The sequence below is a fragment of the Haliotis rufescens genome, unplaced genomic scaffold (genome assembly GCF_023055435.1).
Source record: "Haliotis rufescens isolate VD_foot unplaced genomic scaffold, xgHalRufe1.0.p SCAF_20, whole genome shotgun sequence".
NCBI lineage: Eukaryota > Metazoa > Mollusca > Gastropoda > Lepetellida > Haliotidae > Haliotis > Haliotis rufescens.
The window spans coordinates 5,617,397-5,643,048 of record NW_025963891.1 but is presented as its reverse complement, the minus strand read 5'-3'; the positions used below and the strand labels follow the sequence as shown (position 1 = coordinate 5,643,048).

The window sequence follows — 25,652 nt, the reverse complement described above, 5'->3', positions numbered from 1 at the left end:
CCTTCACAAACGTCACATAGGGTAACTGTTCACTGATTATCTGATACAGAGGCTGCCACTCCATATAACACCAGATAATGTTATTGGGTACAGGTTGGATGCGATTCTGTAGTAAAATGTTGTACACAAACATAGTCTTGCCACTTCCACTTGGACCCACCACCACAGTATTGGATGGAATGGTAAAGTAGAACTGTTCTTTTAGTGCTGGAGGAGGTGGAGGAGGGGGAGACGTGGGAGGAGGAGGAGGAGGAGGAGGAGGAGGTGAGGTTCCCGGAGGAGGAGGAGGATATGCATGCATCTGTCTCCTATGTCTATGCATATTATCATTTCTAGAGAACTGTCTCCCACAATCAGGACACGATGTGGACTCCATGACGATAGAAATGCAACTGACACTGGAATAAGAGGAAGACCCTTATATACTCTGAAGATCAGTTTCTGGGATCCAACTGTTAAACTTTTTGGGATAACCCATCCATTTCACAAACACCTCTTTTACGCCAGCTCGCTTCCTTTTCTTCAAAACTTTCTCCACTCTCCACACTGTGTCTGCGGGCTTGTCTACTCTCTGTAGTTCATTTGCATAGAAACTGCCTTGAACCGGATTATCAGCCATATCTTTCAACAGATAGATAGGCATACCATCACGATAGAACCTTCTTCTGATAATAAAGATTTCCTCAGTCCATTTTTCTTGATAGTCTCTTTGAAATGTATGTCTCAAATGAGAGAGTCTCACTTGATCGCCCACTTTAAATTTAAAGGGTTTCTTCATGGACTTCTTTTTGATTTCAGCTTTCGATTTGACTGGTCTCGTCAAAGTGTCAATGTATTGTTCTTTCCATACCAGAGCTTCATTCGTTTGATTAATATTTGAGGGTGATCTTTCATTCAATGATCTGTGAGGTCTGTGGTTATAATCCCGGACGAGGTCTTGTAAAATATCCAAATAATGATGCGTTTGTTTGTAGGTGAAATATCTGTACATCGTGGTCTTGAGGGTCCGTATCACTCTCTCGGCATAAGAAGCCTTGGTTTCATTCTGTGTGGCATAGTAAGTGATGCCCTTGTTTCTTAAATAAGACCTCATTTTCTTATTTTCAAATTCTCGACCTTTGTCTGATCGTATAATTTGTGGCAGGGTAGCGCGGGAAAATATCTTCTTCAAGGCCTTAATGACCGCATCCGGTGTTTTATTTTTAAGGGGCTCAAGCCACAGAAAACGTGTAAATACATTTATAGCTATGAGTAAGTATTTCACACCGTCATTGTCCGAGGCTATATTAGATACATCAGCCAAGTCAATATCCCATCGAGCATTGAGGCCTGAAGCCACCACTCTGTTCCGCTTGAACTTGTATCTTAAAGGTCGCTGAAGCGAAAAGGCATCTTGGGATGTCAACCACTTCTTTATGTGATGCAAACTAATATCAAATTTCCCCTCCTTTTTCACAATGTGATACAACTTAGCAGGCCCAGAAAAGGAGGCTGGGTGTTTGGGATTCAAATAAATACTAGACAAATATGCTTTCCATCCGTCAGCAGGCATGGTTACACGTGAAATGAAGCCCACACGATGTAAATAGAGCTTATATGTTTATCCACTTCATAGCCTATCAAAACTACAGAGACGGGCCTAGGTTACCTTCAATAACAAACGTGCTTGTGTGTTTATGTTAACCCGTGGATACAGAGGACTGCCTTCCTCGTAGGTTTGTTTACACAACTATTTGCCTTCAGTGGAGAAGACTGTTATGTGACCTAGTTCGTCCTCGTGTTTACAGTAACAAAACAATTCTTCTTTTACCTATGCAACTAATGTAAACATAGAAGAACTGACAACATTGCACCCTTTCTATTTTAAAGGAATTTCATACATACTATTGTATAGTTTTAATTATACTGATTAGGCTATGTTTGAATGTATAACCGTTGGTCTATCTTAAGCCAGGGTTTTCCCAGATTGCAACACAACCTGTAATGTACTACGCTGGTAAGCTATTTTTAGCGTGACGTCATTCTTATACCTCCGTGCTTGGGGTCAATGGGTGCAAAACGTCCCTGGGGCAGAACGCCCAATGTTCTTTCATCATGGAATGTTAATGGCCTCAGAAATATTGGAAAATTAGAAACTGTTTTTTCAACTCTTCAGGAATCTCACAGTGACATATGTTTTTTTACAAGAGACCTTCTGGGATAACGACTTTATTGAACATTATAAACATATGTGGCATGGAAAACTATTTTACAGTAATTGTACTACAGAAAAAAGAAAAGGGGTTGCCATTTTATTTCATTCCAAATTTCCATATGACGTTAAACAAATCTATTCAGATATTGATGGTAGAATCCTGAAGGTTGTGTTTAAAATAGAAGATACGGAATACACATGTATCAATGTTTATGCTCCGAATCAACCTGGTCAGAGAATAGCCTTCTTTGATGAAATAACCAATTATTTTTGCAATGATAATGTAATTGCTGGAGGGGATTATAATGAAATTTTAGATGTGTACTATGACAGAGGTGTTAATATGAAAACATTTAATATGAAAAGTAGCAATCGTTTACAAACGTTATTGAATAACAAAAATATGTGTGATATATGGAGATACAGGAATCCCAACAAACGGGAATATACAAGACAACAAATTGTTGATGGTGTCATCAAGGAGTCACGTATAGATTTAATTCTCATATCCAGATCACTTATTTCTTTTGTTATAAATAGCTACATAAAATATTCAAGTATTAGTGACCATAACATCAACTGTCTTTATATCAATTTCAGTAAAGTTGAGAGGGGACCAGGTTTATGGATTCTTAACAATAAACTATTAGAAGATGCAGAATTCGTAAACGCAGTTCAAAATAGTATTAATGAAAATGTTGTGTGCCAAACCTATCTATCAAAACCATTGGTATGGTGGGATTGTTTAAAATACAAATTCAAAAGGTGCTATCTATTATTCATGCAAAAAAGCTAAGAGAGAAAAAAGTGAATACTTAAAACTTCAAAAGTCGTTACGTATTGAATATGAAAAACTTTCTAAATTTCCAAATCATGATATCTCCCATATTCAAGATCTTGAAAAAGATTAAGAGCGTTTTGAGCATAGTAACTGCCAAGCAGCGATTCTTCGATCCAAGGTTCATCGGTCTCTAGACTCAGATAAAAATACTTCATTTTTTCTAAACCTGGAAAAAAGTAAACAAGAAGCTAACTGTATAAAGTAACTTGAAACAGACAATGGGCTAGTTCAGTCCACTGAGGACATATTGGATCATGCATACAGGTTTTATTCTCACCTATATTCAGCAGTAGAAACTGACGCAGATAAGCAGGATGAAGTTCAAGGGTTAGTAACTGATTGTATATCAGATGAAGACAGAAACAAACTGGGTGTGGGTATCACTGGTGAAGAAATAACAACAGCCTTAAAGGGAATGAAGGGCCGTAAATCACCTGGTAATGATGGGCTTACTGTTGAGTTTTATGTTACATTTTGGGATGTGTTGAAACCTATTTTCGTAAACATTGTGAATTGTATATTTCAGGAGAAACATGTCCAGAACAATGAAAAAGGGCGTAATAAGTTTGTTCTTTAAGAAGAAAGGTAGCAAAAGAGATATTCGTAATTACAGGCCTATCTCACTTTTGAATGTTGATTCAAAACTTATCTCCCGTACATTGTCCTTAAGATTAAAAACTGTTGTGTCTAAAATTATCTCCCCTGAATAAATACGTTGTATTCCAGGGAGAGACATATCTGATAATATTCACTCCATGAGAGATGTTATTGATTTTGCAGATGGGAATGAAGATCATGCTTATATTGTCACTATTGACCAGGAGAAGGCTTTTGATAGAGTTTCACATTCATTTTTGTTGAAAACACTTGAAAAATTGAACGTTGGTGATAATTTTATATCATGGATAAAGATTTTATACACTCACCTGAAAAGTAGTATCAAAGTTAATGGTCATCTAACACCATATTTCTCCTTAAGTCAGTTTGTACGACAAGTAGATCCACTTAGCAGTTTACTGAATGTCATCATCAGTGAACCTCTTAATTTGCTTATTAAGAATAATGTGCATATTCATGGCATTAAATTATCTGACAATTGTACATCACTCTTATATCAACATGCTGATGATACTACTGTCACAGTATCTGATGTCCAATCTGTTTACAATACCTTTAATACAGTGAATGAGTTTTGTTCAGCTACTGGAGCCAAAGTTAATCTTTCCAAGTCAGAAGTTTTGCGTATTGGTACAAACCGCTTAAATCATGTTTCTTTAAACATTCCTGTTGCAGTAAAAAACGACTGTGTTAAAACACTTGGAATTTTCCTTGGCCCGGATAAAAACCTTTGTGACAAGGGTAATTGGCAAACTAAAATTGCTAAAATGAAATCATTGTTTCGATTGTGGTCACAACGAAATTTAACCTTCCAAGGTAAATCAATTGTTGTAAACACATTTATTCTATCTAAATGGTGGTACACTGTATGTGTACAACCAGTACCAATGGGGGCAATCAGAGAAATTAAAATGTGTATTTCTAACTTTGTCTGGAATAATAAAAATCCGCTTGTAAAACAATCAACATGTATCGGTCACTTTTATCAAGGTGGATTAGCACTCCCAAGCTTCAAGTTCAAAATTTTTGCCTTCAGAACAAAAATCATCCAAAAACTATTCAATCCACAGTTTCACTCATTATGGAAAAATACATGTTGGTTGTTCTTTTCCAGGTATCTAAACATGGGTCTAAAAAGTAGTATTTTCAGCATTGTTTACAACCAGGTATCGCTGACCCAGATACACCCGTTTTATGCTGAAGTGTTGTCAGCCTGGGATGCAATCACGTGCAGCAAGAGACATTTTCCAAGTGAGCACGTGGAGATCATGAACCAGCCATTATTTCAAAATCCGCACGTGCGTTTCCAAGGGGGAAAGCTGCTCTTTCACTCGTTTATTGCAGCTGGAGTAGTTAAAGTTAAGGACATTTCTTACGAATTAATCCCTGGGTTTTTACCATGTTCTGCTGTTGTAGAATTAATTCAGGAAAAACAGAATGATGTACAATGTTCAATTATCGAAAATGCCTACAACGTTATTATATCAGCTCTGCCTAAGGAGTGGCGCAGGAGTATTATCACCAATACTCGGGATCTTAATAAAGAGGATAATCATGACACATATATTGCCACAAATGATGGGGTACTTTCGTCAAAAGATTTCTCTGTAAAGTTTAGTTATAGTTTACTTCAGAAAAGAAAGCCAACGTCTGAAGCTTACTGGGATAAATTTGCAGTCAATGTGGATTGGGAAAATACATGGAAATGGGTGTTTCTAACTGATAAATCTGCAGAACAAATTAATCTTGATTTTAAAGTGTGTCATAACATAATATATACTTATGACAAACTATACAGGTATGAAAGAGTAGATTCAAATAAATGTATTGTATGTAAGCATGCTGTTGAAGACATTTTCCATATGTTTATTTTTTGTGATGAATTGAAGGATACTATCAATATTTTCAGAGATTTGTTCACTGATGTCTTTAAAAACACCGGATATACTTTAAATCAACTTGCAAGTTGGCTTCTCTTTGGATTTCATTCAAAGGAAGCTAAATCCTGTGAAGCAACTTTCAATATTCTTCTTTCGATTTATAGAATCTCTGTATTCAAGAGAAGAACTATTATGACACTTCAAAATACAAGAATAGTTTAGTAAAGCTTTTCAAAAGTTATACTCGACGGCATTTCAAGTTATTATGGGCGAAATATAAACGTGACAAGCAACCATATAAATTTTTTGAACGGTATGTTCTCCCAGTCTCATTTCTACAGGTTGATGTAGGCAGTTTAATATTTAAACACCCTTTTGATAACTAGATATAATGTTTAGCCATTTTTATGTAAATCTGTGATCATATTTCATATGCATTGTAACATTTTATTGTACATATTTCTATGAATAAACATTTTATTAAAGAGAAAAAAAGGCGTTGGACTTGAAATCCAATGGGTTATTCCCGCGCAGGTTCGAATCCTGTTCCAAGCGTATCATTTTGCAGATTTATTGAATAATGAATTTCTTGTGTCATTTCGTTTGGAAGGCCACTGTTGCAAACTCGTGGTTCACATGATAAGAACAAAAGATGCTTGCCAGTACTAAATAGAAGAAAACACTGTACACAATTGCAGATTTGTTGAACAATGAATTTATTGTGTCATCTCGTTTGGAAGGTCACTGTTGCAAACTCATGGTTCACATAATAAGAACAAAAGATGCTTGCCAGTACGAAATAGAAGAAAACACTGTACACAATTGCAGATTTGTTGAACAATGAATTTATTGTGTAATCTCGTTTGGAAGGCCACTGTTGCAAACTCGTGGTTCACATTATAAGAAAAAAGATGCTTGCCAGTACAAAATAGAAGAAAACGCTGTACACAATTGTATAAAGCAGAATGAAAGAAATCCTAGATAAAAGTTTGAAAGGCAGATTAAATGTTATCCATTTTATTCCCTAATGATTGTGGCACGTGAATTGGTGAGTGTGATGTTTACTGGGTTTCTTATCCTACATTTCAAAATGTAAAAACATGTTATTCTGAGCCAGTGAATTGCTTCCACGTCAAGACTAGTTCCATGAATTTGTTTTAAGCTCGTGCTATCACAGCTGTGGGATATTCCCGCGCAGGTTCGAATCCTGTTCACAGCGATTTATCATTTTTGCTTTTTGAAAACTATGTCACATGTGCTACGCGATAGCTCCTTTGCTATTGACGCTCCATGGCAGAGCTGTGATGGCCGAGTGGTTAAGGCGTTGGACTCGAAATCCAAAGGGAAATTCCCGCGCAGGTTCGAATCCTGTTCACAGCGATTTTATCATTTTTGCTTTTTGCAAACTATGTCACATGTGCTACGGGATAGCTCCTTTGCTATTGACGCTCCATGGCAGAGCTGTGATGGCCGAGTGGTTAAGGCGTTGGACTCGAAATCCAATGGGTTATTCCCGCGCAGATTTGAATCCTGTTCACAGCGTATCATTTTGCAGATTTATTGAATAATAAATTCCTTGTGTCATTTCGTTTGGAAGGTCACTGTTGCAAACTCGTTGTTCACATGATAAGAACAAAAGATGCTTGCCAGTACAAAATAGAAGAAAACACTGTACACAATTGCAGATTTGTTGAACAATGAATTTATTGTGTAATCTCGTTTGGACGGTCACTGTTGCAAACTTGTGGTTCACATTATAAGAACAAAAGATGCTTGCCAGTACGAAATAGAAGAAAACGCTGTACACAATTGTATAAAGCAGAATGAAAGAAATCCTAGATAAAAGTTTGAAAGGCAGATTAAATGTTATCCATTTTATTCCCTAATGATTGTGGCACGTGAATTGGTGAGTGTGATGTTTACTGGGTTTCTTATCCTACAATTCAAAAAGTAAAAACATGTTATTCTGAGCCAGTGAATTGCTTCCACGTCAAGACTAGTTCCATGAATTTGTTTTAAGCTCGTGCTATCACAGCTGTGGGATATTCCAGCGCAGGTTCGATTCCTGTTCACAGCGATTTATCATTTTTGCTTTTTGAAAACTATGTCACATGTGCTACGGGATAGCTCCTTTGCTATTGACGCTCCATGGCAGAGCTGTGATGGCCGAGTGGTTAAGGCGTTGGACTCGAAATCCAATGGGAAATTCCCGCGCAGGTTCGAATCCTGTTCACAGCGATTTATCATTTTTGCTTTTTGCAAACTATGTCACATGTGCTACGGGATAGCTCCTTTGCTATTGACGGTCCATGGCAGAGCTGTGATGGCCGAGTGGTTAAGGCGTTGGACTTGAAATCCAATGGGTTATTCCCGCGCAGATTCGAATCCTGTTCACAGCGTATCATTTTGCAGATTTATTGAATAATGAATTTCTTGTGTCATTTCGTTTGGAAGGTCACTGTTGCAAACTCATGGTTCACATGATAAGAACAAAAGATGCTTGCCAGTACGAAATAGAAGAAAACACTGTACACAATTGCAGATTTGTTGAATAATGAATTTATTGTGTCATTTCGTTTGGAAGGTCACTGTTGCAAACTCGTTGTTCACATGATAAGAACAAAAGATGCTTGCCAGTACAAAATAGAAGAAAACACTGTACACAATTGCAGATTTGTTGAACAATGAATTTATTGTGTAATCTCGTTTGGACGGTCACTGTTGCAAACTCGTGGTTCACATTATAAGAAAAAAGATGCTTGCCGGTACAAAATAGAAGAAAACACTGTACACAATTGTATAAAGCTGAATGAAAGAAATCCTAGATAAAAGTTTGAAAGGCAGATTAAATGTTATCCATTTTATTCCCTAATGATTGTGGCACGTGAATTGGTGAGTGTGATGTTTACTGGGTTTCTTATCCTACATTTCAAAAAGTAAAAACATGTTATTCTGAGCCAGTGAATTGTTTCCACGTCAAGACTAGTTCCATGAATTAGTTTTAAGCTCGTGCTATCACAGCTGTGGGATATTCCCGCGCAGGTTCGAATCCTGTTCACAGCGATTTATCATTTTTGCTTTTTGAAAACTATGTCACATGTGCTACGGGATAGCTCCTTTGCTATTGACGCTCCATGGCAGAGCTGTGATGGCCTCGTGGTTAAGGCGTTGGACTCGAAATCCAATGGGAAATTCCCGCGCAGGTTCGAATCCTGTTCACAGCGATTTATCACTTTTGCTTTTTGAAAACTATGTCACATGTGCTACGGGATAGCTCCTTTGCTATTGACGCTCCATGGCAGAGCTGTGATGGCCGAGTGGTTAAGGCGTTGGACTCGAAATCCAATGGGAAATTCCCGCGCAGGTTCGAATCCTGTTCACAGCGATTTATCATTTTTGCTTTTTGAAAACTATGTCACATGTGCTACGGGATAGCTCCTTTGCTATTGACGCTCCATGGCAGAGCTGTGATGGCCGAGTGGTTAAGGCGTTGGACTCGAAATCCAATGGGAAATTCCCGCGCAGGTTCGAATCCTGTTCACAGCGATTTATCACTTTTGCTTTTTGAAAACTATGTCACATGTGCTACGGGATAGCTCCTTTGCTATTGACATGACAGAGCTGTGATGGCCGAGTGGTTAAGGCGTTGGACTTGAAATCCAATGGGTTATTCCCGCGCAGGTTCGAATCCTGTTCACAGCGTATCATTTTGCAGATTTATTGAATAATGAATTTCTTGTGTCATTTCGTTTGGAAGGTCACTGTTGCAAACTCGTGGTTCACATGATAAGAACAAAAGATGCTTGCCAGTACGAAATAGAAGAAAACACTGTACACAATTGCAGATTTGTTGAATAATGAATTTATTGTGTCATTTCGTTTGGAAGGTCACTGTTGCAAACTCGTTGTTCACATGATAAGAACAAAAGATGCTTGCCAGTATAAAATAGAAGAAAACACTGTACACAATTGCAGATTTGTTGAACAATGAATTTATTGTGTAATCTCGTTTGGAAGGTCACTGTTGCAAACTCGTGGTTCACATTATAAGAAAAAAGATGCTTGCCAGTACAAAATAGAAGAAAACACTGTACACAATTGTATAAAGCTGAATGAAAGAAATCCTAGATAAAAGTTTGAAAGGCAGGTTAAATGTTATCCATTTTATTCCCTAATGATTGTGGCACGTGAATTGGTGAGTGTGATGTTTACTGGGTTTCTTATCCTACAATTCAAAAAGTAAAAACATGTTATTCTGAGCCAGTGAATTGCTTCCACGTCAAGACTAGTCCAATGAATTTGTTTTAAGCTCGTGCTATCACAGCTGTGGGATATTCCAGCGCAGGTTCGATTCCTGTTCACAGCGATTTATCATTTTTGCTTTTTGAAAACTATGTCACATGTGCTACGGGATAGCTCCTTTGCTATTGACATGACAGAGCTGTGATGGCCGAGTGGTTAAGGCGTTGGACTTGAAATCCAATGGGTTATTCCCGCGCAGGTTCGAATCCTGTTCACAGCGTATCATTTTGCAGATTTATTGAATAATGAATTTCTTGTGTCATTTCGTTTGGAAGGTCACTGTTGCAAACTCGTTGTTCACATGATAAGAACAAAAGATGCTTGCCAGTACGAAATAGAAGAAAACACTGTACACAATTGCAGATTTGTTGAATAATGAATTTATTGTGTCATTTCGTTTGGAAGGCCACTGTTGCAAACTCGTTGTTCACATGATAAGAACAAAAGATGCTTGCCAGTACAAAATAGAAGAAAACACTGTACACAATTGCAGATTTGTTGAACAATGAATTTATTGTGTAATCTCGTTTGGACGGTCACTGTTGCAAACTCGTGGTTCACATTATAAGAAAAAAGATGCTTGCCGGTACAAAATAGAAGAAAACACTGTACACAATTGTATAAAGCTGAATGAAAGAAATCCTAGATAAAAGTTTGAAAGGCAGGTTAAATGTTATCCATTTTATTCCCTAATGATTGTGGCACGTGAATTGGTGAGTGTGATGTTTACTGGGTTTCTTATCCTACAATTCAAAAAGTAAAAACATGTTATTCTGAGCCAGTGAATTGCTTCCACGTCAAGACTAGTTCCATGAATTTGTTTTAAGCTCGTGCTATCACAGCTGTGGGATATTCCAGCGCAGGTTCGATTCCTGTTCACAGCGATTTATCATTTTTGCTTTTTGAAAACTATGTCACATGTGCTACGGGATAGCTCCTTTGCTATTGACATGACAGAGCTGTGATGGCCGAGTGGTTAAGGCGTTGGACTTGAAATCCAATGGGTTATTCCCGCGCAGGTTCGAATCCTGTTCACAGCGTATCATTTTGCAGATTTATTGAATAATGAATTTCTTGTGTCATTTCGTTTGGAAGGTCACTGTTGCAAACTCGTGGTTCACATGATAAGAACAAAAGATGCTTGCCAGTACGAAATAGAAGAAAACACTGTACACAATTGCAGATTTGTTGAATAATGAATTTATTGTGTCATTTCGTTTGGAAGGTCACTGTTGCAAACTCGTTGTTCAAATGATAAGAACAAAAGATGCTTGCCAGTACAAAATAGAAGAAAACACTGTACACAATTGCAGATTTGTTGAACAATGAATTTATTGTGTAATCTCGTTTGGACGGTCACTGTTGCAAACTCGTGGTTCACATTATAAGAAAAAAGATGCTTGCCAGTACAAAATAGAAGAAAACACTGTACACAATTGTATAAAGCTGAATGAAAGAAATCCTAGATAAAAGTTTGAAAGGCAGGTTAAATGTTATCCATTTTATTCCCTAATGACTGTGGCACGTGAATTGGTGAGTGTGATGTTTACTGGGTTTCTTATCCTACATTTCAAAAAGTAAAAACATGTTATTCTGAGCCAGTGAATTGCTTCCACGTCAAGACTAGTTCCATGAATTTGTTTTAAGCTCGTGCTATCACAGCTGTGGGATATTCCAGCGCAGGTTCGATTCCTGTTCACAGCGATTTATCATTTTTGCTTTTTGAAAACTATGTCACATGTGCTACGGGATAGCTCCTTTGCTATTGACGCTCCATGGCAGAGCTGTGATGGCCGAGTGGTTAAGGCGTTGGACTCGAAATCCAATGGGAAATTCCCGCGCAGGTTCGAATCCTGTTCACAGCGATTTATCATTTTTGCTTTTTGAAAACTATGTCACATGTGCTACGGGATAGCTCCTTTGCTATTGACGCTCCATGGCAGAGCTGTGATGGCCGAGTGGTTAAGGCGTTGGACTCGAAATCCAATGGGAAATTCCCGCGCAGGTTCGAATCCTGTTCACAGCGATTTATCATTTTTGCTTTTTGAAAACTATGTCACATGTGCTACGGGATAGCTCCTTTGCTATTGACGCTCCATGGCAGAGCTGTGATGGCCGAGTGGTTAAGGCGTTGGACTTGAAATCCAATGGGTTATTCCCGCGCAGATTCGAATCCTGTTCACAGCGTATCATTTTGCAGATTTATTGAATAATGAATTTCTTGTGTCATTTCGTTTGGAAGGTCACTGTTGCAAACTCGTGGTTCACATGATAAGAACAAAAGATGCTTGCCAGTACGAAATAGAAGAAAACACTGTACACAATTGCAGATTTGTTGAATAATGAATTTATTGTGTCATTTCGTTTGGAAGGTCACTGTTGCAAACTCGTTGTTCACATGATAAGAACAAAAGATGCTTGCCAGTACAAAATAGAAGAAAACACTGTACACAATTGCAGATTTGTTGAACAATGAATTTATTGTGTAATCTCGTTTGGACGGTCACTGTTGCAAACTCGTGGTTCACATTATAAGAAAAAAGATGCTTGCCGGTACAAAATAGAAGAAAACACTGTACACAATTGTATACAGCTGAATGAAAGAAATCCTAGATAAAAGTTTGAAAGGCAGGTTAAATGTTACCCATTTTATTCCCTAATGATTGTGGCACGTGAATTGGTGAGTGTGATGTTTACTGGGTTTCTTATCCTACATTTCAAAAAGTAAAAACATGTTATTCTGAGCCAGTGAATTGCTTCCACGTCAAGACTAGTTCCATGAATTTGTTTTAAGCTCGTGCTATCACAGCTGTGGGATATTCCAGCGCAGGTTCGAATCCTGTTCACAGCGATTTATCATTTTTGCTTTTTGAAAACTATGTCACATGTGCTACGGGATAGCTCCTTTGCTATTGACGCTCCATGGCAGAGCTGTGATGGCCGAGTGGTTAAGGCGTTGGACTTGAAATCCAATGGGTTATTCCCGCGCAGGTTCGAATCCTGTTCACAGCGTATCATTTTGCAGATTTATTGAATAATGAATTTCTTGTGTCATTTCGTTTGGAAGGTCACTGTTGCAAACTCGTGGTTCACATGATAAGAACAAAAGATGCTTGCCAGTACGAAATAGAAGAAAACACTGTACACAATTGCAGATTTGTTGAATAATGAATTTATTGTGTCATTTCGTTTGGAAGGTCACTGTTGCAAACTCGTTGTTCACATGATAAGAACAAAAGATGCTTGCCAGTACAAAATAGAAGAAAACACTGTACACAATTGCAGATTTGTTGAACAATGAATTTATTGTGTAATCTCGTTTGGACGGTCACTGTTGCAAACTCGTGGTTCACATTATAAGAAAAAAGATGCTTGCCGGTACAAAATAAAAGAAAACACTGTACACAATTGTATAAAGCTGAATGAAAGAAATCCTAGATAAAAGTTTGAAAGGCAGGTTAAATGTTATCCATTTTATTCCCTAATGATTGTGGCACGTGAATTGGTGAGTGTGATGTTTACTGGGTTTCTTATCCTACATTTCAAAAAGTAAAAACATGTTATTCTGAGCCAGTGAATTGCTTCCACGTCAAGACTAGTTCCATGAATTTGTTTTAAGCTCGTGCTATCACAGCTGTGGGATATTCCAGCGCAGGTTCGAATCCTGTTCACAGCGATTTATCACTTTTGCTTTTTGAAAACTATGTCACATGTGCTACGGGATAGCTCCTTTGCTATTGACGCTCCATGGCAGAGCTGTGATGGCCGAGTGGTTAAGGCGTTGGACTCGAAATCCAATGGGAAATTCCCGCGCAGGTTCGAATCCTGTTCACAGCGATTTATCATTTTTGCTTTTTGCAAACTATGTCACATGTGCTACGGGATAGCTCCTTTGCTATTGACGCTCCATGGCAGAGCTGTGATGGCCGAGTGGTTAAGGCGTTGGACTTGAAATCCAATGGGTTATTCCCGCGCAGGTTCGAATCCTGTTCACAGCGTATCATTTTGCAGATTTATTGAATAATGAATTTCTTGTGTCATTTCGTTTGGAAGGTCACTGTTGCAAACTCGTGGTTCACATGATAAGAACAAAAGATGCTTGCCAGTACGAAATAGAAGAAAACACTGTACACAATTGCAGATTTGTTGAATAATGAATTTATTGTGTCATTTCGTTTGGAAGGTCACTGTTGCAAACTCGTTGTTCACATGATAAGAACAAAAGATGCTTGCCAGTACAAAATAGAAGAAAACACTGTACACAATTGCAGATTTGTTGAACAATGAATTTATTGTGTAATCTCGTTTGGACGGTCACTGTTGCAAACTCGTGGTTCACATTATAAGAAAAAAGATGCTTGCCGGTACAAAATAGAAGAAAACACTGTACACAATTGTATAAAGCTGAATGGAAGAAATCCTAGATAAAAGTTTGAAAGGCAGGTTAAATGTTATCCATTTTATTCCCTAATGATTGTGGCACGTGAATTGGTGAGTGTGATGTTTACTGGGTTTCTTATCCTACATTTCAAAAAGTAAAAACATGTTATTCTGAGCCAGTGAATTGCTTCCACGTCAAGACTAGTTCCATGAATTTGTTTTAAGCTCGTGCTATCACAGCTGTGGGATATTCCAGCGCAGGTTCGATTCCTGTTCACAGCGATTTATCATTTTTGCTTTTTGAAAACTATGTCACATGTGCTACGGGATAGCTCCTTTGCTATTGACGCTCCATGGCAGAGCTGTGATGGCCGAGTGGTTAAGGCGTTGGACTCGAAATCCAATGGGAAATTCCCGCGCAGGTTCGAATCCTGTTCACAGCGATTTATCATTTTTGCTTTTTGAAAACTATGTCACATGTGCTACGGGATAGCTCCTTTGCTATTGACGCTCCATGGCAGAGCTGTGATGGCCGAGTGGTTAAGGCGTTGGACTCGAAATCCAATGGGAAATTCCCGCGCAGGTTCGAATCCTGTTCACAGCGATTTATCATTTTTGCTTTTTGCAAACTATGTCACATGTGCTACGGGATAGCTCCTTTGCTATTGACGCTCCATGGCAGAGCTGTGATGGCCGAGTGGTTAAGGCGTTGGACTTGAAATCCAATGGGTTATTCCCGCGCAGGTTCGAATCCTGTTCACAGCGTATCATTTTGCAGATTTATTGAATAATGAATTTCTTGTGTCATTTCGTTTGGAAGGTCACTGTTGCAAACTCGTGGTTCACATGATAAGAACAAAAGATGCTTGCCAGTACGAAATAGAAGAAAACACTGTACACAATTGCAGATTTGTTGAATAATGAATTTATTGTGTCATTTCGTTTGGAAGGTCACTGTTGCAAACTCGTTGTTCACATGATAAGAACAAAAGATGCTTGCCAGTACAAAATAGAAGAAAACACTGTACACAATTGCAGATTTGTTGAACAATGAATTTATTGTGTAATCTCGTTTGGACGGTCACTGTTGCAAACTCGTTGTTCACATTATAAGAAAAAAGATGCTTGCCAGTACAAAATAGAAGAAAACACTGTACACAATTGTATAAAGCTGAATGAAAGAAATCCTAGATAAAAGTTTGAAAGGCAGATTAAATGTTATCCATTTTATTCCCTAATGATTGTGGCACGTGAATTGGTGAGTGTGATGTTTACTGGGTTTCTTATCCTACATTTCAAAAAGTAAAAACATGTTATTCTGAGCCAGTGAATTGCTTCCACGTCAAGACTAGTTCCATGAATTTGTTTTAAGCTCGTGCTATCACAGCTGTGGGATATTCCAGCGCAGGTTCGAATCCTGTTCACAGCGATTTATCACTTTTGCTTTTTGAAAACTATGTCACATGTGCTACGGGATAGCTCCTTTGCTATTGACGCTCCATGGCAGAGCTGTGATGGCCGAGTGGTTAAGGCGTTGGACTCGAAATCCAATGGGAAATTCCCGCGCAGGTTCGAATCCTGTTCACAGCGATTTATCATTTTTGCTTTTTGAAAACTATGTCACATGTGCTACGGGATAGCTCCTTTGCTATTGACGCTCCATGGCAGAGCTGTGATGGCCGAGTGGTTAAGGCGTTGGACTTGAAATCCAATGGGTTATTCCCGCGCAGGTTCGAATCCTGTTCACAGCGTATCATTTTGCAGATTTATTGAATAATGAATTTCTTGTGTCATTTCGTTTGGAAGGTCACTGTTGCAAACTCGTGGTTCACATGATAAGAACAAAAGATGCTTGCCAGTACGAAATAGAAGAAAACACTGTACACAATTGCAGATTTGTTGAATAATGAATTTATTGTGTCATTTCGTTTGGAAGGTCACTGTTGCAAACTCGTTGTTCACATGATAAGAACAAAAGATGCTTGCCAGTACAAAATAGAAGAAAACACTGTACACAATTGCAGATTTGTTGAACAATGAATTTATTGTGTAATCTCGTTTGGACGGTCACTGTTGCAAACTCGTGGTTCACATTATAAGAAAAAAGATGCTTGCCGGTACAAAATAGAAGAAAACACTGTACACAATTGTATAAAGCTGAATGGAAGAAATCCTAGATAAAAGTTTGAAAGGCAGGTTAAATGTTATCCATTTTATTCCCTAATGATTGTGGCACGTGAATTGGTGAGTGTGATGTTTACTGGGTTTCTTATCCTACATTTCAAAAAGTAAAAACATGTTATTCTGAGCCAGTGAATTGCTTCCACGTCAAGACTAGTTCCATGAATTTGTTTTAAGCTCGTGCTATCACAGCTGTGGGATATTCCAGCGCAGGTTCGATTCCTGTTCACAGCGATTTATCATTTTTGCTTTTTGAAAACTATGTCACATGTGCTACGGGATAGCTCCTTTGCTATTGACGCTCCATGGCAGAGCTGTGATGGCCGAGTGGTTAAGGCGTTGGACTCGAAATCCAATGGGAAATTCCCGCGCAGGTTCGAATCCTGTTCACAGCGATTTATCATTTTTGCTTTTTGAAAACTATGTCACATGTGCTACGGGATAGCTCCTTTGCTATTGACGCTCCATGGCAGAGCTGTGATGGCCGAGTGGTTAAGGCGTTGGACTCGAAATCCAATGGGAAATTCCCGCGCAGGTTCGAATCCTGTTCACAGCGATTTATCATTTTTGCTTTTTGCAAACTATGTCACATGTGCTACGGGATAGCTCCTTTGCTATTGACGCTCCATGGCAGAGCTGTGATGGCCGAGTGGTTAAGGCGTTGGACTTGAAATCCAATGGGTTATTCCCGCGCAGGTTCGAATCCTGTTCACAGCGTATCATTTTGCAGATTTATTGAATAATGAATTTCTTGTGTCATTTCGTTTGGAAGGTCACTGTTGCAAACTCGTGGTTCACATGATAAGAACAAAAGATGCTTGCCAGTACGAAATAGAAGAAAACACTGTACACAATTGCAGATTTGTTGAATAATGAATTTATTGTGTCATTTCGTTTGGAAGGTCACTGTTGCAAACTCGTTGTTCACATGATAAGAACAAAAGATGCTTGCCAGTACAAAATAGAAGAAAACACTGTACACAATTGCAGATTTGTTGAACAATGAATTTATTGTGTAATCTCGTTTGGACGGTCACTGTTGCAAACTCGTTGTTCACATTATAAGAAAAAAGATGCTTGCCAGTACAAAATAGAAGAAAACACTGTACACAATTGTATAAAGCTGAATGAAAGAAATCCTAGATAAAAGTTTGAAAGGCAGATTAAATGTTATCCATTTTATTCCCTAATGATTGTGGCACGTGAATTGGTGAGTGTGATGTTTACTGGGTTTCTTATCCTACATTTCAAAAAGTAAAAACATGTTATTCTGAGCCAGTGAATTGTTTCCACGTCAAGACTAGTTCCATGAATTAGTTTTAAGCTCGTGCTATCACAGCTGTGGGATATTCCCGCGCAGGTTCGAATCCTGTTCACAGCGATTTATCATTTTTGCTTTTTGAAAACTATGTCACATGTGCTACGGGATAGCTCCTTTGCTATTGACGCTCCATGGCAGAGCTGTGATGGCCGAGTGGTTAAGGCGTTGGACTCGAAATCCAATGGGAAATTCCCGCGCAGGTTCGAATCCTGTTCACAGCGATTTATCACTTTTGCTTTTTGAAAACTATGTCACATGTGCTACGGGATAGCTCCTTTGCTATTGACGCTCCATGGCAGAGCTGTGATGGCCGAGTGGTTAAGGCGTTGGACTCGAAATCCAATGGGAAATTCCCGCGCAGGTTCGAATCCTGTTCACAGCGATTTATCACTTTTGCTTTTTGAAAACTATGTCACATGTGCTACAGGATAGCTCCTTTGCTATTGACGCTCCATGGCAAAGCTGTGATGGCCGAGTGGTTAAGGCGTTGGACTTGAAATCCAATGGGTTATTCCCGCGCAGGTTCGAATCCTGTTCACAGCGTATCATTTTGCAGATTTATTGAATAATGAATTTCTTGTGTCATTTCGTTTGGAAGGTCACTGTTGCAAACTCGTGGTTCACATGATAAGAACAAAAGATGCTTGCCAGTACGAAATAGAAGAAAACACTGTACACAATTGCAGATTTGTTGAATAATGAATTTATTGTGTCATTTCGTTTGGAAGGTCACTGTTGCAAACTCGTTGTTCAAATGATAAGAACAAAAGATGCTTGCCAGTACAAAATAGAAGAAAACACTGTACACAATTGCAGATTTGTTGAACAATGAATTTATTGTGTAATCTCGTTTGGACGGTCACTGTTGCAAACTCGTGGTTCACATTATAAGAAAAAAGATGCTTGCCAGTACAAAGTAGAAGAAAACACTGTACACAATTGTATAAAGCTGAATGAAAGAAATCCTAGATAAAAGTTTGAAAGGCAGGTTAAATGTTATCCATTTTATTCCCTAATGACTGTGGCACGTGAATTGGTGAGTGTGATGTTTACTGGGTTTCTTATCCTACATTTCAAAAAGTAAAAACATGTTATTCTGAGCCAGTGAATTGCTTCCACGTCAAGACTAGTTCCATGAATTTGTTTTAAGCTCGTGCTATCACAGCTGTGGGATATTCCAGCGCAGGTTCGATTCCTGTTCACAGCGATCTATCATTTTTGCTTTTTGAAAACTATGTCACATGTGCTACGGGATAGCTCCTTTGCTATTGACGCTCCATGGCAGAGCTGTGATGGCCGAGTGGTTAAGGCGTTGGACTCGAAATCCAATGGGAAATTCCCGCGCAGGTTCGAATCCTGTTCACAGCGATTTATCATTTTTGCTTTTTGCAAACTATGTCACATGTGCTACGGGATAGCTCCTTTGCTATTGACGCTCCATGGCAGAGCTGTGATGGCCGAGTGGTTAAGGCGTTGGACTTGAAATCCAATGGGTTATTCCCGCGCAGGTTCGAATCCTGTTCACAGCGTATCATTTTGCAGATTTATTGAATAATGAATTTCTTGTGTCATTTCGTTTGGAAGGTCACTGTTGCAAACTCGTGGTTCACATGATAAGAACAAAAGATGCTTGCCAGTACGAAATAGAAGAAAACACTGTACACAATTGCAGATTTGTTGAATAATGAATTTATTGTGTCATTTCGTTTGGAAGGTCACTGTTGCAAACTCGTTGTTCACATGATAAGAACAAAAGATGCTTGCCAGTACAAAATAGAAGAAAACACTGTACACAATTGCAGATTTGTTGAACAATGAATTTATTGTGTAATCTCGTTTGGACGGTCACTGTTGCAAACTCGTGGTTCACATTATAAGAAAAAAGATGCTTGCCGGTACAAAATAGAAGAAAACACTGTACACAATTGTATAAAGCTGAATGAAAGAAATCCTAGATAAAAGTTTGAAAGGCAGGTTAAATGTTATCCATTTTATTCCCTAATGATTGTGGCACGTGAATTGGTGAGTGTGATGTTTACTGGGTTTCTTATCCTACATTTCAAAAAGTAAAAACATGTTATTCTGAGCCAGTGAATTGCTTCCACGTCAAGACTAGTTCCATGAATTTGTTTTAAGCTCGTGCTATCACAGCTGTGGGATATTCCAGCGCAGGTTCGATTCCTGTTCACAGCGATTTATCATTTTTGCTTTTTGCAAACTATGTCACATGTGCTACGGGATAGCTCCTTTGCTATTGACGCTCCATGGCAGATCTGTGATGGCCGAGTGGTTAAGGCGTTGGACTCGAAATCCAATGGGAAATTCCCGCGCAGGTTCGAATCCTGTTCACAGCGATTTATCATTTTTGCTTTTTGAAAACTATGTCACATGTGCTACGGGATAGCTCCTTTGCTATTGACGCTCCATGGCAGAGCTGTGATGGCCGAGTGGTTAAGGCGTTGGACTCGAAATCCAATGGGAAATTCCCGCGCAGGTTCGAATCCTGTTCACAGCGATTTATCATTTTTGCTTTTTGAAAACTATGTCACATGTGCTACGGGATAGCTCCTTTGCTATTGACGCTCCATGGCAGAGCTGTGATGGCCGAGTGGTTAAGGCGTTGGACTTGAAATCCAATGGGTTATTCCCGCGCAGGTTCGAATCCTGTTCACAGCGTATCATTTTGCAGATTTATTGAATAATGAATTTCTTGTGTCATTTCGTTTGGAAGGTCACTGTTGCAAACTCGTGGTTCACATGATAAGAACAAAAGATGCTTGCCAGTACGAAATAGAAGAAAACACTGTACACAATTGCAGATTTGTTGAATAATGAATTTATTGTGTCATTTCGTTTGGAAGGTCACTGTTGCAAACTGTTGTTCACATGATAAGAACAAAAGATGCTTGCCAGTACAAAATAGAAGAAAACACTGTACACAATTGCAGATTTGTTGAACAATGAATTTATTGTGTAATCTCGTTTGGACGGTCACTGTTGCAAACTCGTGGTTCACATTATAAGAAAAAAGATGCTTGCCAGTACAAAATAGAAGAAAACACTGTACACAATTGTATAAAGCTGAATGAAAGAAATCCTAGATAAAAGTTTGAAAGGCAGGTTAAATGTTACCCATTTTATTCCCTAATGATTGTGGCACGTGAATTGGTGAGTGTGATGTTTACTGGGTTTCTTATCCTACATTTCAAAAAGTAAAAACATGTTATTCTGAGCCAGTGAATTGCTTCCACGTCAAGACTAGTTCCATGAATTTGTTTTAAGCTCGTGCTATCACAGCTGTGGGATATTCCAGCGCAGGTTCGATTCCTGTTCACAGCGATTTATCATTTTTGCTTTTTGAAAACTATGTCACATGTGCTACGGGATAGCTCCTTTGCTATTGACGCTCCATGGCAGAGCTGTGATGGCCGAGTGGTTAAGGCGTTGGACTCGAAATCCAATGGGAAATTCCCGCGCAGGTTCGAATCCTGTTCACAGCGATTTATCATTTTTGCTTTTTGAAAACTATGTCACATGTGCTACGGGATAGCTCCTTTGCTATTGACGCTCCATGGCAGAGCTGTGATGGCCGAGTGGTTAAGGCGTTGGACTTGAAATCCAATGGGTTATTCCCGCGCAGGTTCGAATCCTGTTCACAGCGTATCATTTTGCAGATTTATTGAATAATGAATTTCTTGTGTCATTTCGTTTGGAAGGTCACTGTTGCAAACTCGTGGTTCACATGATAAGAACAAAAGATGCTTGCCAGTACGAAATAGAAGAAAACACTGTACACAATTGCAGATTTGTTGAATAATGAATTTATTGTGTCATTTCGTTTGGAAGGTCACTGTTGCAAACTCGTTGTTCACATGATAAGAACAAAAGATGCTTGCCAGTACAAAATAGAAGAAAACACTGTACACAATTGCAGATTTGTTGAACAATGAATTTATTGTGTAATCTCGTTTGGACGGTCACTGTTGCAAACTCGTGGTTCACATTATAAGAAAAAAGATGCTTGCCAGTACAAAATAGAAGAAAACACTGTACACAATTGTATAAAGCTGAATGAAAGAAATCCTAGATAAAAGTTTGAAAGGCAGGTTAAATGTTACCCATTTTATTCCCTAATGATTGTGGCACGTGAATTGGTGAGTGTGATGTTTACTGGGTTTCTTATCCTACATTTCAAAAAGTAAAAACATGTTATTCTGAGCCAGTGAATTGCTTCCACGTCAAGACTAGTTCCATGAATTTGTTTTAAGCTCGTGCTATCACAGCTGTGGGATATTCCAGCGCAGGTTCGATTCCTGTTCACAGCGATTTATCATTTTTGCTTTTTGAAAACTATGTCACATGTGCTACGGGATAGCTCCTTTGCTATTGACGCTCCATGGCAGAGCTGTGATGGCCGAGTAGTTAAGGCGTTGGACTCGAAATCCAATGGGAAATTCCCGCGCAGGTTCGAATCCTGTTCACAGCGATTTATCATTTTTGCTTTTTGCAAACTATGTCACATGTGCTACGGGATAGCTCCTTTGCTATTGACGCTCCATGGCAGAGCTGTGATGGCCGAGTGGTTAAGGCGTTGGACTCGAAATCCAATGGGAAATTGCCGCGCAGGTTCGAATCCTGTTCACAGCGATTTATCATTTTTGCTTTTTGCAAACTATGTCACATGTGCTACGGGATAGCTCCTTTGCTATTGACGCTCCATGGCAGAGCTGTGATGGCCGAGTGGTTAAGGCGTTGGACTTGAAATCCAATGGGTTATTCCCGCGCAGGTTCGAATCCTGTTCACAGCGTATCATTTTGCAGATTTATTGAATAATGAATTTATTGTGTCATTTCGTTTGGAAGGTCACTGTTGCAAACTCGTGGTTCACATGATAAGAACAAAAGATGCTTGCCAGTACGAAATAGAAGAAAACACTGTACACAATTGCAGATTTGTTGAATAATGAATTTATTGTGTCATTTCGTTTGGAAGGTCACTGTTGCAAACTGTTGTTCACATGATAAGAACAAAAGATGCTTGCCAGTACAAAATAGAAGAAAACACTGTACACAATTGCAGATTTGTTGAACAATGAATTTATTGTGTAATCTCGTTTGGACGGTCACTGTTGCAAACTCGTGGTTCACATTATAAGAAAAAAGATGCTTGCCAGTACAAAATAGAAGAAAACACTGTACACAATTGTATAAAGCTGAATGAAAGAAATCCTAGATAAAAGTTTGAAAGGCAGGTTAAATGTTACCCATTTTATTCCCTAATGATTGTGGCACGTGAATTGGTGAGTGTGATGTTTACTTGGTTTCTTATCCTACATTTCAAAAAGTAAAAACATGTTATTCTGAGCCAGTGAATTGCTTCCACGTCAAGACTAGTTCCATGAATTTGTTTTAAGCTCGTGCTATCACAGCTGTGGGATATTCCAGCGCAGGTTCGATTCCTGTTCACAGCGATTTATCATTTTTGCTTTTTGAAAACTATGTCACATGTGCTACGGGATAGCTCCTTTGCTATTGACGCTCCATGGCAGAGCTGTGATGGCCGAGTGGTTAAGGCGTTGGACTCGAAATCCAATGGGAAATTCCAGCGCAGGTTCGAATCCTGTTCACAGCGATTTATCATTTTTGCTTTTTGAAAACTATGTCACATGTGCTACGGGATAGCTCCTTTGCTATTGACGCTCCATGGCAGAGCTGTGATGGCCGAGTGGTTAAGGCGTTGGACTTGAAATCCAATGGGTTATTCCCGCGCAGGTTCGAATCCTGTTCACAGCGTATCATTTTGCAGATTTATTGAATAATGAATTTCTTGTGTCATTTCGTTTGGAAGGTCACTGTTGCAAACTCGTGGTTCACATGATAAGAACAAAAGATGCTTGCCAGTACGAAATAGAAGAAAACACTGTACACAATTGCAGATTTGTTGAATAATGAATTTATTGTGTCATTTCGTTTGGAAGGTCACTGTTGCAAACTCGTTGTTCACATGATAAGAACAAAAGATGCTTGCCAGTACAAAATAGAAGAAAACACTGTACACAATTGCAGATTTGTTGAACAATGAATTTATTGTGTAATCTCGTTTGGACGGTCACTGTTGCAAACTCGTGGTTCACATTATAAGAAAAAAGATGCTTGCCAGTACAAAATAGAAGAAAACACTGTACACAATTGTATAAAGCTGAATGAAAGAAATCCTAGATAAAAGTTTGAAAGGCAGGTTAAATGTTACCCATTTTATTCCCTAATGATTGTGGCACGTGAATTGGTGAGTGTGATGTTTACTGGGTTTCTTATCCTACATTTCAGAAAGTAAAAACATGTTATTCTGAGCCAGTGAATTGCTTCCACGTCAAGACTAGTTCCATGAATTTGTTTTAAGCTCGTGCTATCACAGCTGTGGGATATTCCAGCGCAGGTTCGATTCCTGTTCACAGCGATTTATCATTTTTGCTTTTTGAAAACTATGTCACATGTGCTACGGGATAGCTCCTTTGCTATTGACGCTCCATGGCAGAGCTGTGATGGCCGAGTGGTTAAGGCGTTGGACTCGAAATCCAATGGGAAATTCCCGCGCAGGTTCGAATCCTGTTCACAGCGATTTATCATTTTTGCTTTTTGAAAACTATGTCACATGTGCTACGGGATAGCTCCTTTGCTATTGACGCTCCATGGCAGAGCTGTGATGGCCGAGTGGTTAAGGCGTTGGACTCGAAATCCAATGGGAAATTGCCGCGCAGGTTCGAATCCTGTTCACAGCGATTTATCATTTTTGCTTTTTGCAAACTATGTCACATGTGCTACGGGATAGCTCCTTTGCTATTGACGCTCCATGGCAGAGCTGTGATGGCCGAGTGGTTAAGGCGTTGGACTTGAAATCCAATGGGTTATTCCCGCGCAGGTTCGAATCCTGTTCACAGCGTATCATTTTGCAGATTTATTGAATAATGAATTTCTTGTGTCATTTCGTTTGGAAGGTCACTGTTGCAAACTCGTGGTTCACATGATAAGAACAAAAGATGCTTGCCAGTACGAAATAGAAGAAAACACTGTACACAATTGCAGATTTGTTGAATAATGAATTTATTGTGTCATTTCGTTTGGAATGTCACTGTTGCAAACTGTTGTTCACATGATAAGAACAAAAGATGCTTGCCAGTACAAAATAGAAGAAAACACTGTACACAATTGCAGATTTGTTGAACAATGAATTTATTGTGTAATCTCGTTTGGACGGTCACTGTTGCAAACTCGTGGTTCACATTATAAGAAAAAAGATGCTTGCCAGTACAAAATAGAAGAAAACACTGTACACAATTGTATAAAGCTGAATGAAAGAAATCCTAGATAAAAGTTTGAAAGGCAGGTTAAATGTTACCCATTTTATTCCCTAATGATTGTGGCACGTGAATTGGTGAGTGTGATGTTTACTTGGTTTCTTATCCTACATTTCAAAAAGTAAAAACATGTTATTCTGAGCCAGTGAATTGCTTCCACGTCAAGACTAGTTCCATGAATTTATTTTAAGCTCGTGCTATCACAGCTGTGGGATATTCCAGCGCAGGTTCGATTCCTGTTCACAGCGATTTATCATTTTTGCTTTTTGAAAACTATGTCACATGTGCTACGGGATAGCTCCTTTGCTATTGACGCTCCATGGCAGAGCTGTGATGGCCGAGTGGTTAAGGCGTTGGACTCGAAATCCAATGGGAAATTCCCGCGCAGGTTCGAATCCTGTTCACAGCGATTTATCATTTTTGCTTTTTGAAAACTATGTCACATGTGCTACGGGATAGCTCCTTTGCTATTGACGCTCCATGGCAGAGCTGTGATGGCCGAGTGGTTAAGGCGTTGGACTTGAAATCCAATGGGTTATTCCCGCGCAGGTTCGAATCCTGTTCACAGCGTATCATTTTG

At 39.0% G+C, this 25,652-nt stretch overlaps 44 non-coding genes across 44 annotated transcripts; all 44 read left to right on the top strand.

Annotated features, from left to right (window-relative positions):
* Positions 1-6,831: 6,831 nt before the first annotated feature.
* Trnas-cga lies at positions 6,832-6,913 on the top strand. Its single transcript has one exon. It is a non-coding gene; the product is annotated as a tRNA-Ser (tRNA).
* An 80-nt stretch (positions 6,914-6,993) lies between these two features.
* Positions 6,994-7,075, top strand: Trnas-uga. Its single transcript has one exon. It is a non-coding gene; the product is annotated as a tRNA-Ser (tRNA).
* A 614-nt stretch (positions 7,076-7,689) lies between these two features.
* Trnas-cga lies at positions 7,690-7,771 on the top strand. Its single transcript has one exon. It is a non-coding gene; the product is annotated as a tRNA-Ser (tRNA).
* A 79-nt stretch (positions 7,772-7,850) lies between these two features.
* Trnas-uga lies at positions 7,851-7,932 on the top strand. Its single transcript has one exon. It is a non-coding gene; the product is annotated as a tRNA-Ser (tRNA).
* Positions 7,933-8,675: 743 nt separating this feature from the next.
* On the top strand, positions 8,676-8,757 carry Trnas-uga. The gene has a single exon. It is a non-coding gene; the product is annotated as a tRNA-Ser (tRNA).
* Positions 8,758-8,836: 79 nt separating this feature from the next.
* Positions 8,837-8,918, top strand: Trnas-cga. Its single transcript has one exon. It is a non-coding gene; the product is annotated as a tRNA-Ser (tRNA).
* Positions 8,919-8,997: 79 nt separating this feature from the next.
* Positions 8,998-9,079, top strand: Trnas-cga. The gene has a single exon. It is a non-coding gene; the product is annotated as a tRNA-Ser (tRNA).
* Positions 9,080-9,153: 74 nt separating this feature from the next.
* Positions 9,154-9,235, top strand: Trnas-uga. The gene has a single exon. It is a non-coding gene; the product is annotated as a tRNA-Ser (tRNA).
* Positions 9,236-9,973: 738 nt separating this feature from the next.
* Trnas-uga lies at positions 9,974-10,055 on the top strand. The gene has a single exon. It is a non-coding gene; the product is annotated as a tRNA-Ser (tRNA).
* A 738-nt stretch (positions 10,056-10,793) lies between these two features.
* On the top strand, positions 10,794-10,875 carry Trnas-uga. Its single transcript has one exon. It is a non-coding gene; the product is annotated as a tRNA-Ser (tRNA).
* A 743-nt stretch (positions 10,876-11,618) lies between these two features.
* On the top strand, positions 11,619-11,700 carry Trnas-cga. Its single transcript has one exon. It is a non-coding gene; the product is annotated as a tRNA-Ser (tRNA).
* A 79-nt stretch (positions 11,701-11,779) lies between these two features.
* Trnas-cga lies at positions 11,780-11,861 on the top strand. The gene has a single exon. It is a non-coding gene; the product is annotated as a tRNA-Ser (tRNA).
* A 79-nt stretch (positions 11,862-11,940) lies between these two features.
* Positions 11,941-12,022, top strand: Trnas-uga. Its single transcript has one exon. It is a non-coding gene; the product is annotated as a tRNA-Ser (tRNA).
* Positions 12,023-12,765: 743 nt separating this feature from the next.
* Trnas-uga lies at positions 12,766-12,847 on the top strand. Its single transcript has one exon. It is a non-coding gene; the product is annotated as a tRNA-Ser (tRNA).
* A 743-nt stretch (positions 12,848-13,590) lies between these two features.
* Trnas-cga lies at positions 13,591-13,672 on the top strand. Its single transcript has one exon. It is a non-coding gene; the product is annotated as a tRNA-Ser (tRNA).
* A 79-nt stretch (positions 13,673-13,751) lies between these two features.
* Positions 13,752-13,833, top strand: Trnas-uga. The gene has a single exon. It is a non-coding gene; the product is annotated as a tRNA-Ser (tRNA).
* Positions 13,834-14,576: 743 nt separating this feature from the next.
* Positions 14,577-14,658, top strand: Trnas-cga. The gene has a single exon. It is a non-coding gene; the product is annotated as a tRNA-Ser (tRNA).
* Positions 14,659-14,737: 79 nt separating this feature from the next.
* On the top strand, positions 14,738-14,819 carry Trnas-cga. Its single transcript has one exon. It is a non-coding gene; the product is annotated as a tRNA-Ser (tRNA).
* Positions 14,820-14,898: 79 nt separating this feature from the next.
* Trnas-uga lies at positions 14,899-14,980 on the top strand. Its single transcript has one exon. It is a non-coding gene; the product is annotated as a tRNA-Ser (tRNA).
* Positions 14,981-15,723: 743 nt separating this feature from the next.
* Positions 15,724-15,805, top strand: Trnas-cga. Its single transcript has one exon. It is a non-coding gene; the product is annotated as a tRNA-Ser (tRNA).
* A 79-nt stretch (positions 15,806-15,884) lies between these two features.
* Trnas-uga lies at positions 15,885-15,966 on the top strand. Its single transcript has one exon. It is a non-coding gene; the product is annotated as a tRNA-Ser (tRNA).
* Positions 15,967-16,709: 743 nt separating this feature from the next.
* Trnas-cga lies at positions 16,710-16,791 on the top strand. Its single transcript has one exon. It is a non-coding gene; the product is annotated as a tRNA-Ser (tRNA).
* Positions 16,792-16,870: 79 nt separating this feature from the next.
* On the top strand, positions 16,871-16,952 carry Trnas-cga. Its single transcript has one exon. It is a non-coding gene; the product is annotated as a tRNA-Ser (tRNA).
* A 79-nt stretch (positions 16,953-17,031) lies between these two features.
* Trnas-uga lies at positions 17,032-17,113 on the top strand. Its single transcript has one exon. It is a non-coding gene; the product is annotated as a tRNA-Ser (tRNA).
* Positions 17,114-17,856: 743 nt separating this feature from the next.
* Positions 17,857-17,938, top strand: Trnas-cga. Its single transcript has one exon. It is a non-coding gene; the product is annotated as a tRNA-Ser (tRNA).
* A 79-nt stretch (positions 17,939-18,017) lies between these two features.
* Trnas-cga lies at positions 18,018-18,099 on the top strand. The gene has a single exon. It is a non-coding gene; the product is annotated as a tRNA-Ser (tRNA).
* A 79-nt stretch (positions 18,100-18,178) lies between these two features.
* Trnas-uga lies at positions 18,179-18,260 on the top strand. Its single transcript has one exon. It is a non-coding gene; the product is annotated as a tRNA-Ser (tRNA).
* A 743-nt stretch (positions 18,261-19,003) lies between these two features.
* Positions 19,004-19,085, top strand: Trnas-cga. Its single transcript has one exon. It is a non-coding gene; the product is annotated as a tRNA-Ser (tRNA).
* A 79-nt stretch (positions 19,086-19,164) lies between these two features.
* Trnas-uga lies at positions 19,165-19,246 on the top strand. Its single transcript has one exon. It is a non-coding gene; the product is annotated as a tRNA-Ser (tRNA).
* A 743-nt stretch (positions 19,247-19,989) lies between these two features.
* On the top strand, positions 19,990-20,071 carry Trnas-cga. The gene has a single exon. It is a non-coding gene; the product is annotated as a tRNA-Ser (tRNA).
* A 79-nt stretch (positions 20,072-20,150) lies between these two features.
* Trnas-cga lies at positions 20,151-20,232 on the top strand. The gene has a single exon. It is a non-coding gene; the product is annotated as a tRNA-Ser (tRNA).
* Positions 20,233-20,311: 79 nt separating this feature from the next.
* Trnas-uga lies at positions 20,312-20,393 on the top strand. The gene has a single exon. It is a non-coding gene; the product is annotated as a tRNA-Ser (tRNA).
* A 742-nt stretch (positions 20,394-21,135) lies between these two features.
* Trnas-cga lies at positions 21,136-21,217 on the top strand. The gene has a single exon. It is a non-coding gene; the product is annotated as a tRNA-Ser (tRNA).
* A 79-nt stretch (positions 21,218-21,296) lies between these two features.
* Positions 21,297-21,378, top strand: Trnas-uga. Its single transcript has one exon. It is a non-coding gene; the product is annotated as a tRNA-Ser (tRNA).
* Positions 21,379-22,121: 743 nt separating this feature from the next.
* Trnas-cga lies at positions 22,122-22,203 on the top strand. The gene has a single exon. It is a non-coding gene; the product is annotated as a tRNA-Ser (tRNA).
* Positions 22,204-22,282: 79 nt separating this feature from the next.
* Trnas-cga lies at positions 22,283-22,364 on the top strand. Its single transcript has one exon. It is a non-coding gene; the product is annotated as a tRNA-Ser (tRNA).
* Positions 22,365-22,443: 79 nt separating this feature from the next.
* On the top strand, positions 22,444-22,525 carry Trnas-uga. The gene has a single exon. It is a non-coding gene; the product is annotated as a tRNA-Ser (tRNA).
* A 742-nt stretch (positions 22,526-23,267) lies between these two features.
* Trnas-cga lies at positions 23,268-23,349 on the top strand. Its single transcript has one exon. It is a non-coding gene; the product is annotated as a tRNA-Ser (tRNA).
* A 79-nt stretch (positions 23,350-23,428) lies between these two features.
* On the top strand, positions 23,429-23,510 carry Trnas-uga. Its single transcript has one exon. It is a non-coding gene; the product is annotated as a tRNA-Ser (tRNA).
* Positions 23,511-24,253: 743 nt separating this feature from the next.
* Trnas-cga lies at positions 24,254-24,335 on the top strand. The gene has a single exon. It is a non-coding gene; the product is annotated as a tRNA-Ser (tRNA).
* Positions 24,336-24,414: 79 nt separating this feature from the next.
* Positions 24,415-24,496, top strand: Trnas-cga. The gene has a single exon. It is a non-coding gene; the product is annotated as a tRNA-Ser (tRNA).
* Positions 24,497-24,575: 79 nt separating this feature from the next.
* On the top strand, positions 24,576-24,657 carry Trnas-uga. The gene has a single exon. It is a non-coding gene; the product is annotated as a tRNA-Ser (tRNA).
* Positions 24,658-25,399: 742 nt separating this feature from the next.
* Positions 25,400-25,481, top strand: Trnas-cga. Its single transcript has one exon. It is a non-coding gene; the product is annotated as a tRNA-Ser (tRNA).
* A 79-nt stretch (positions 25,482-25,560) lies between these two features.
* Positions 25,561-25,642, top strand: Trnas-uga. The gene has a single exon. It is a non-coding gene; the product is annotated as a tRNA-Ser (tRNA).
* Positions 25,643-25,652: the final 10 nt, after the last annotated feature.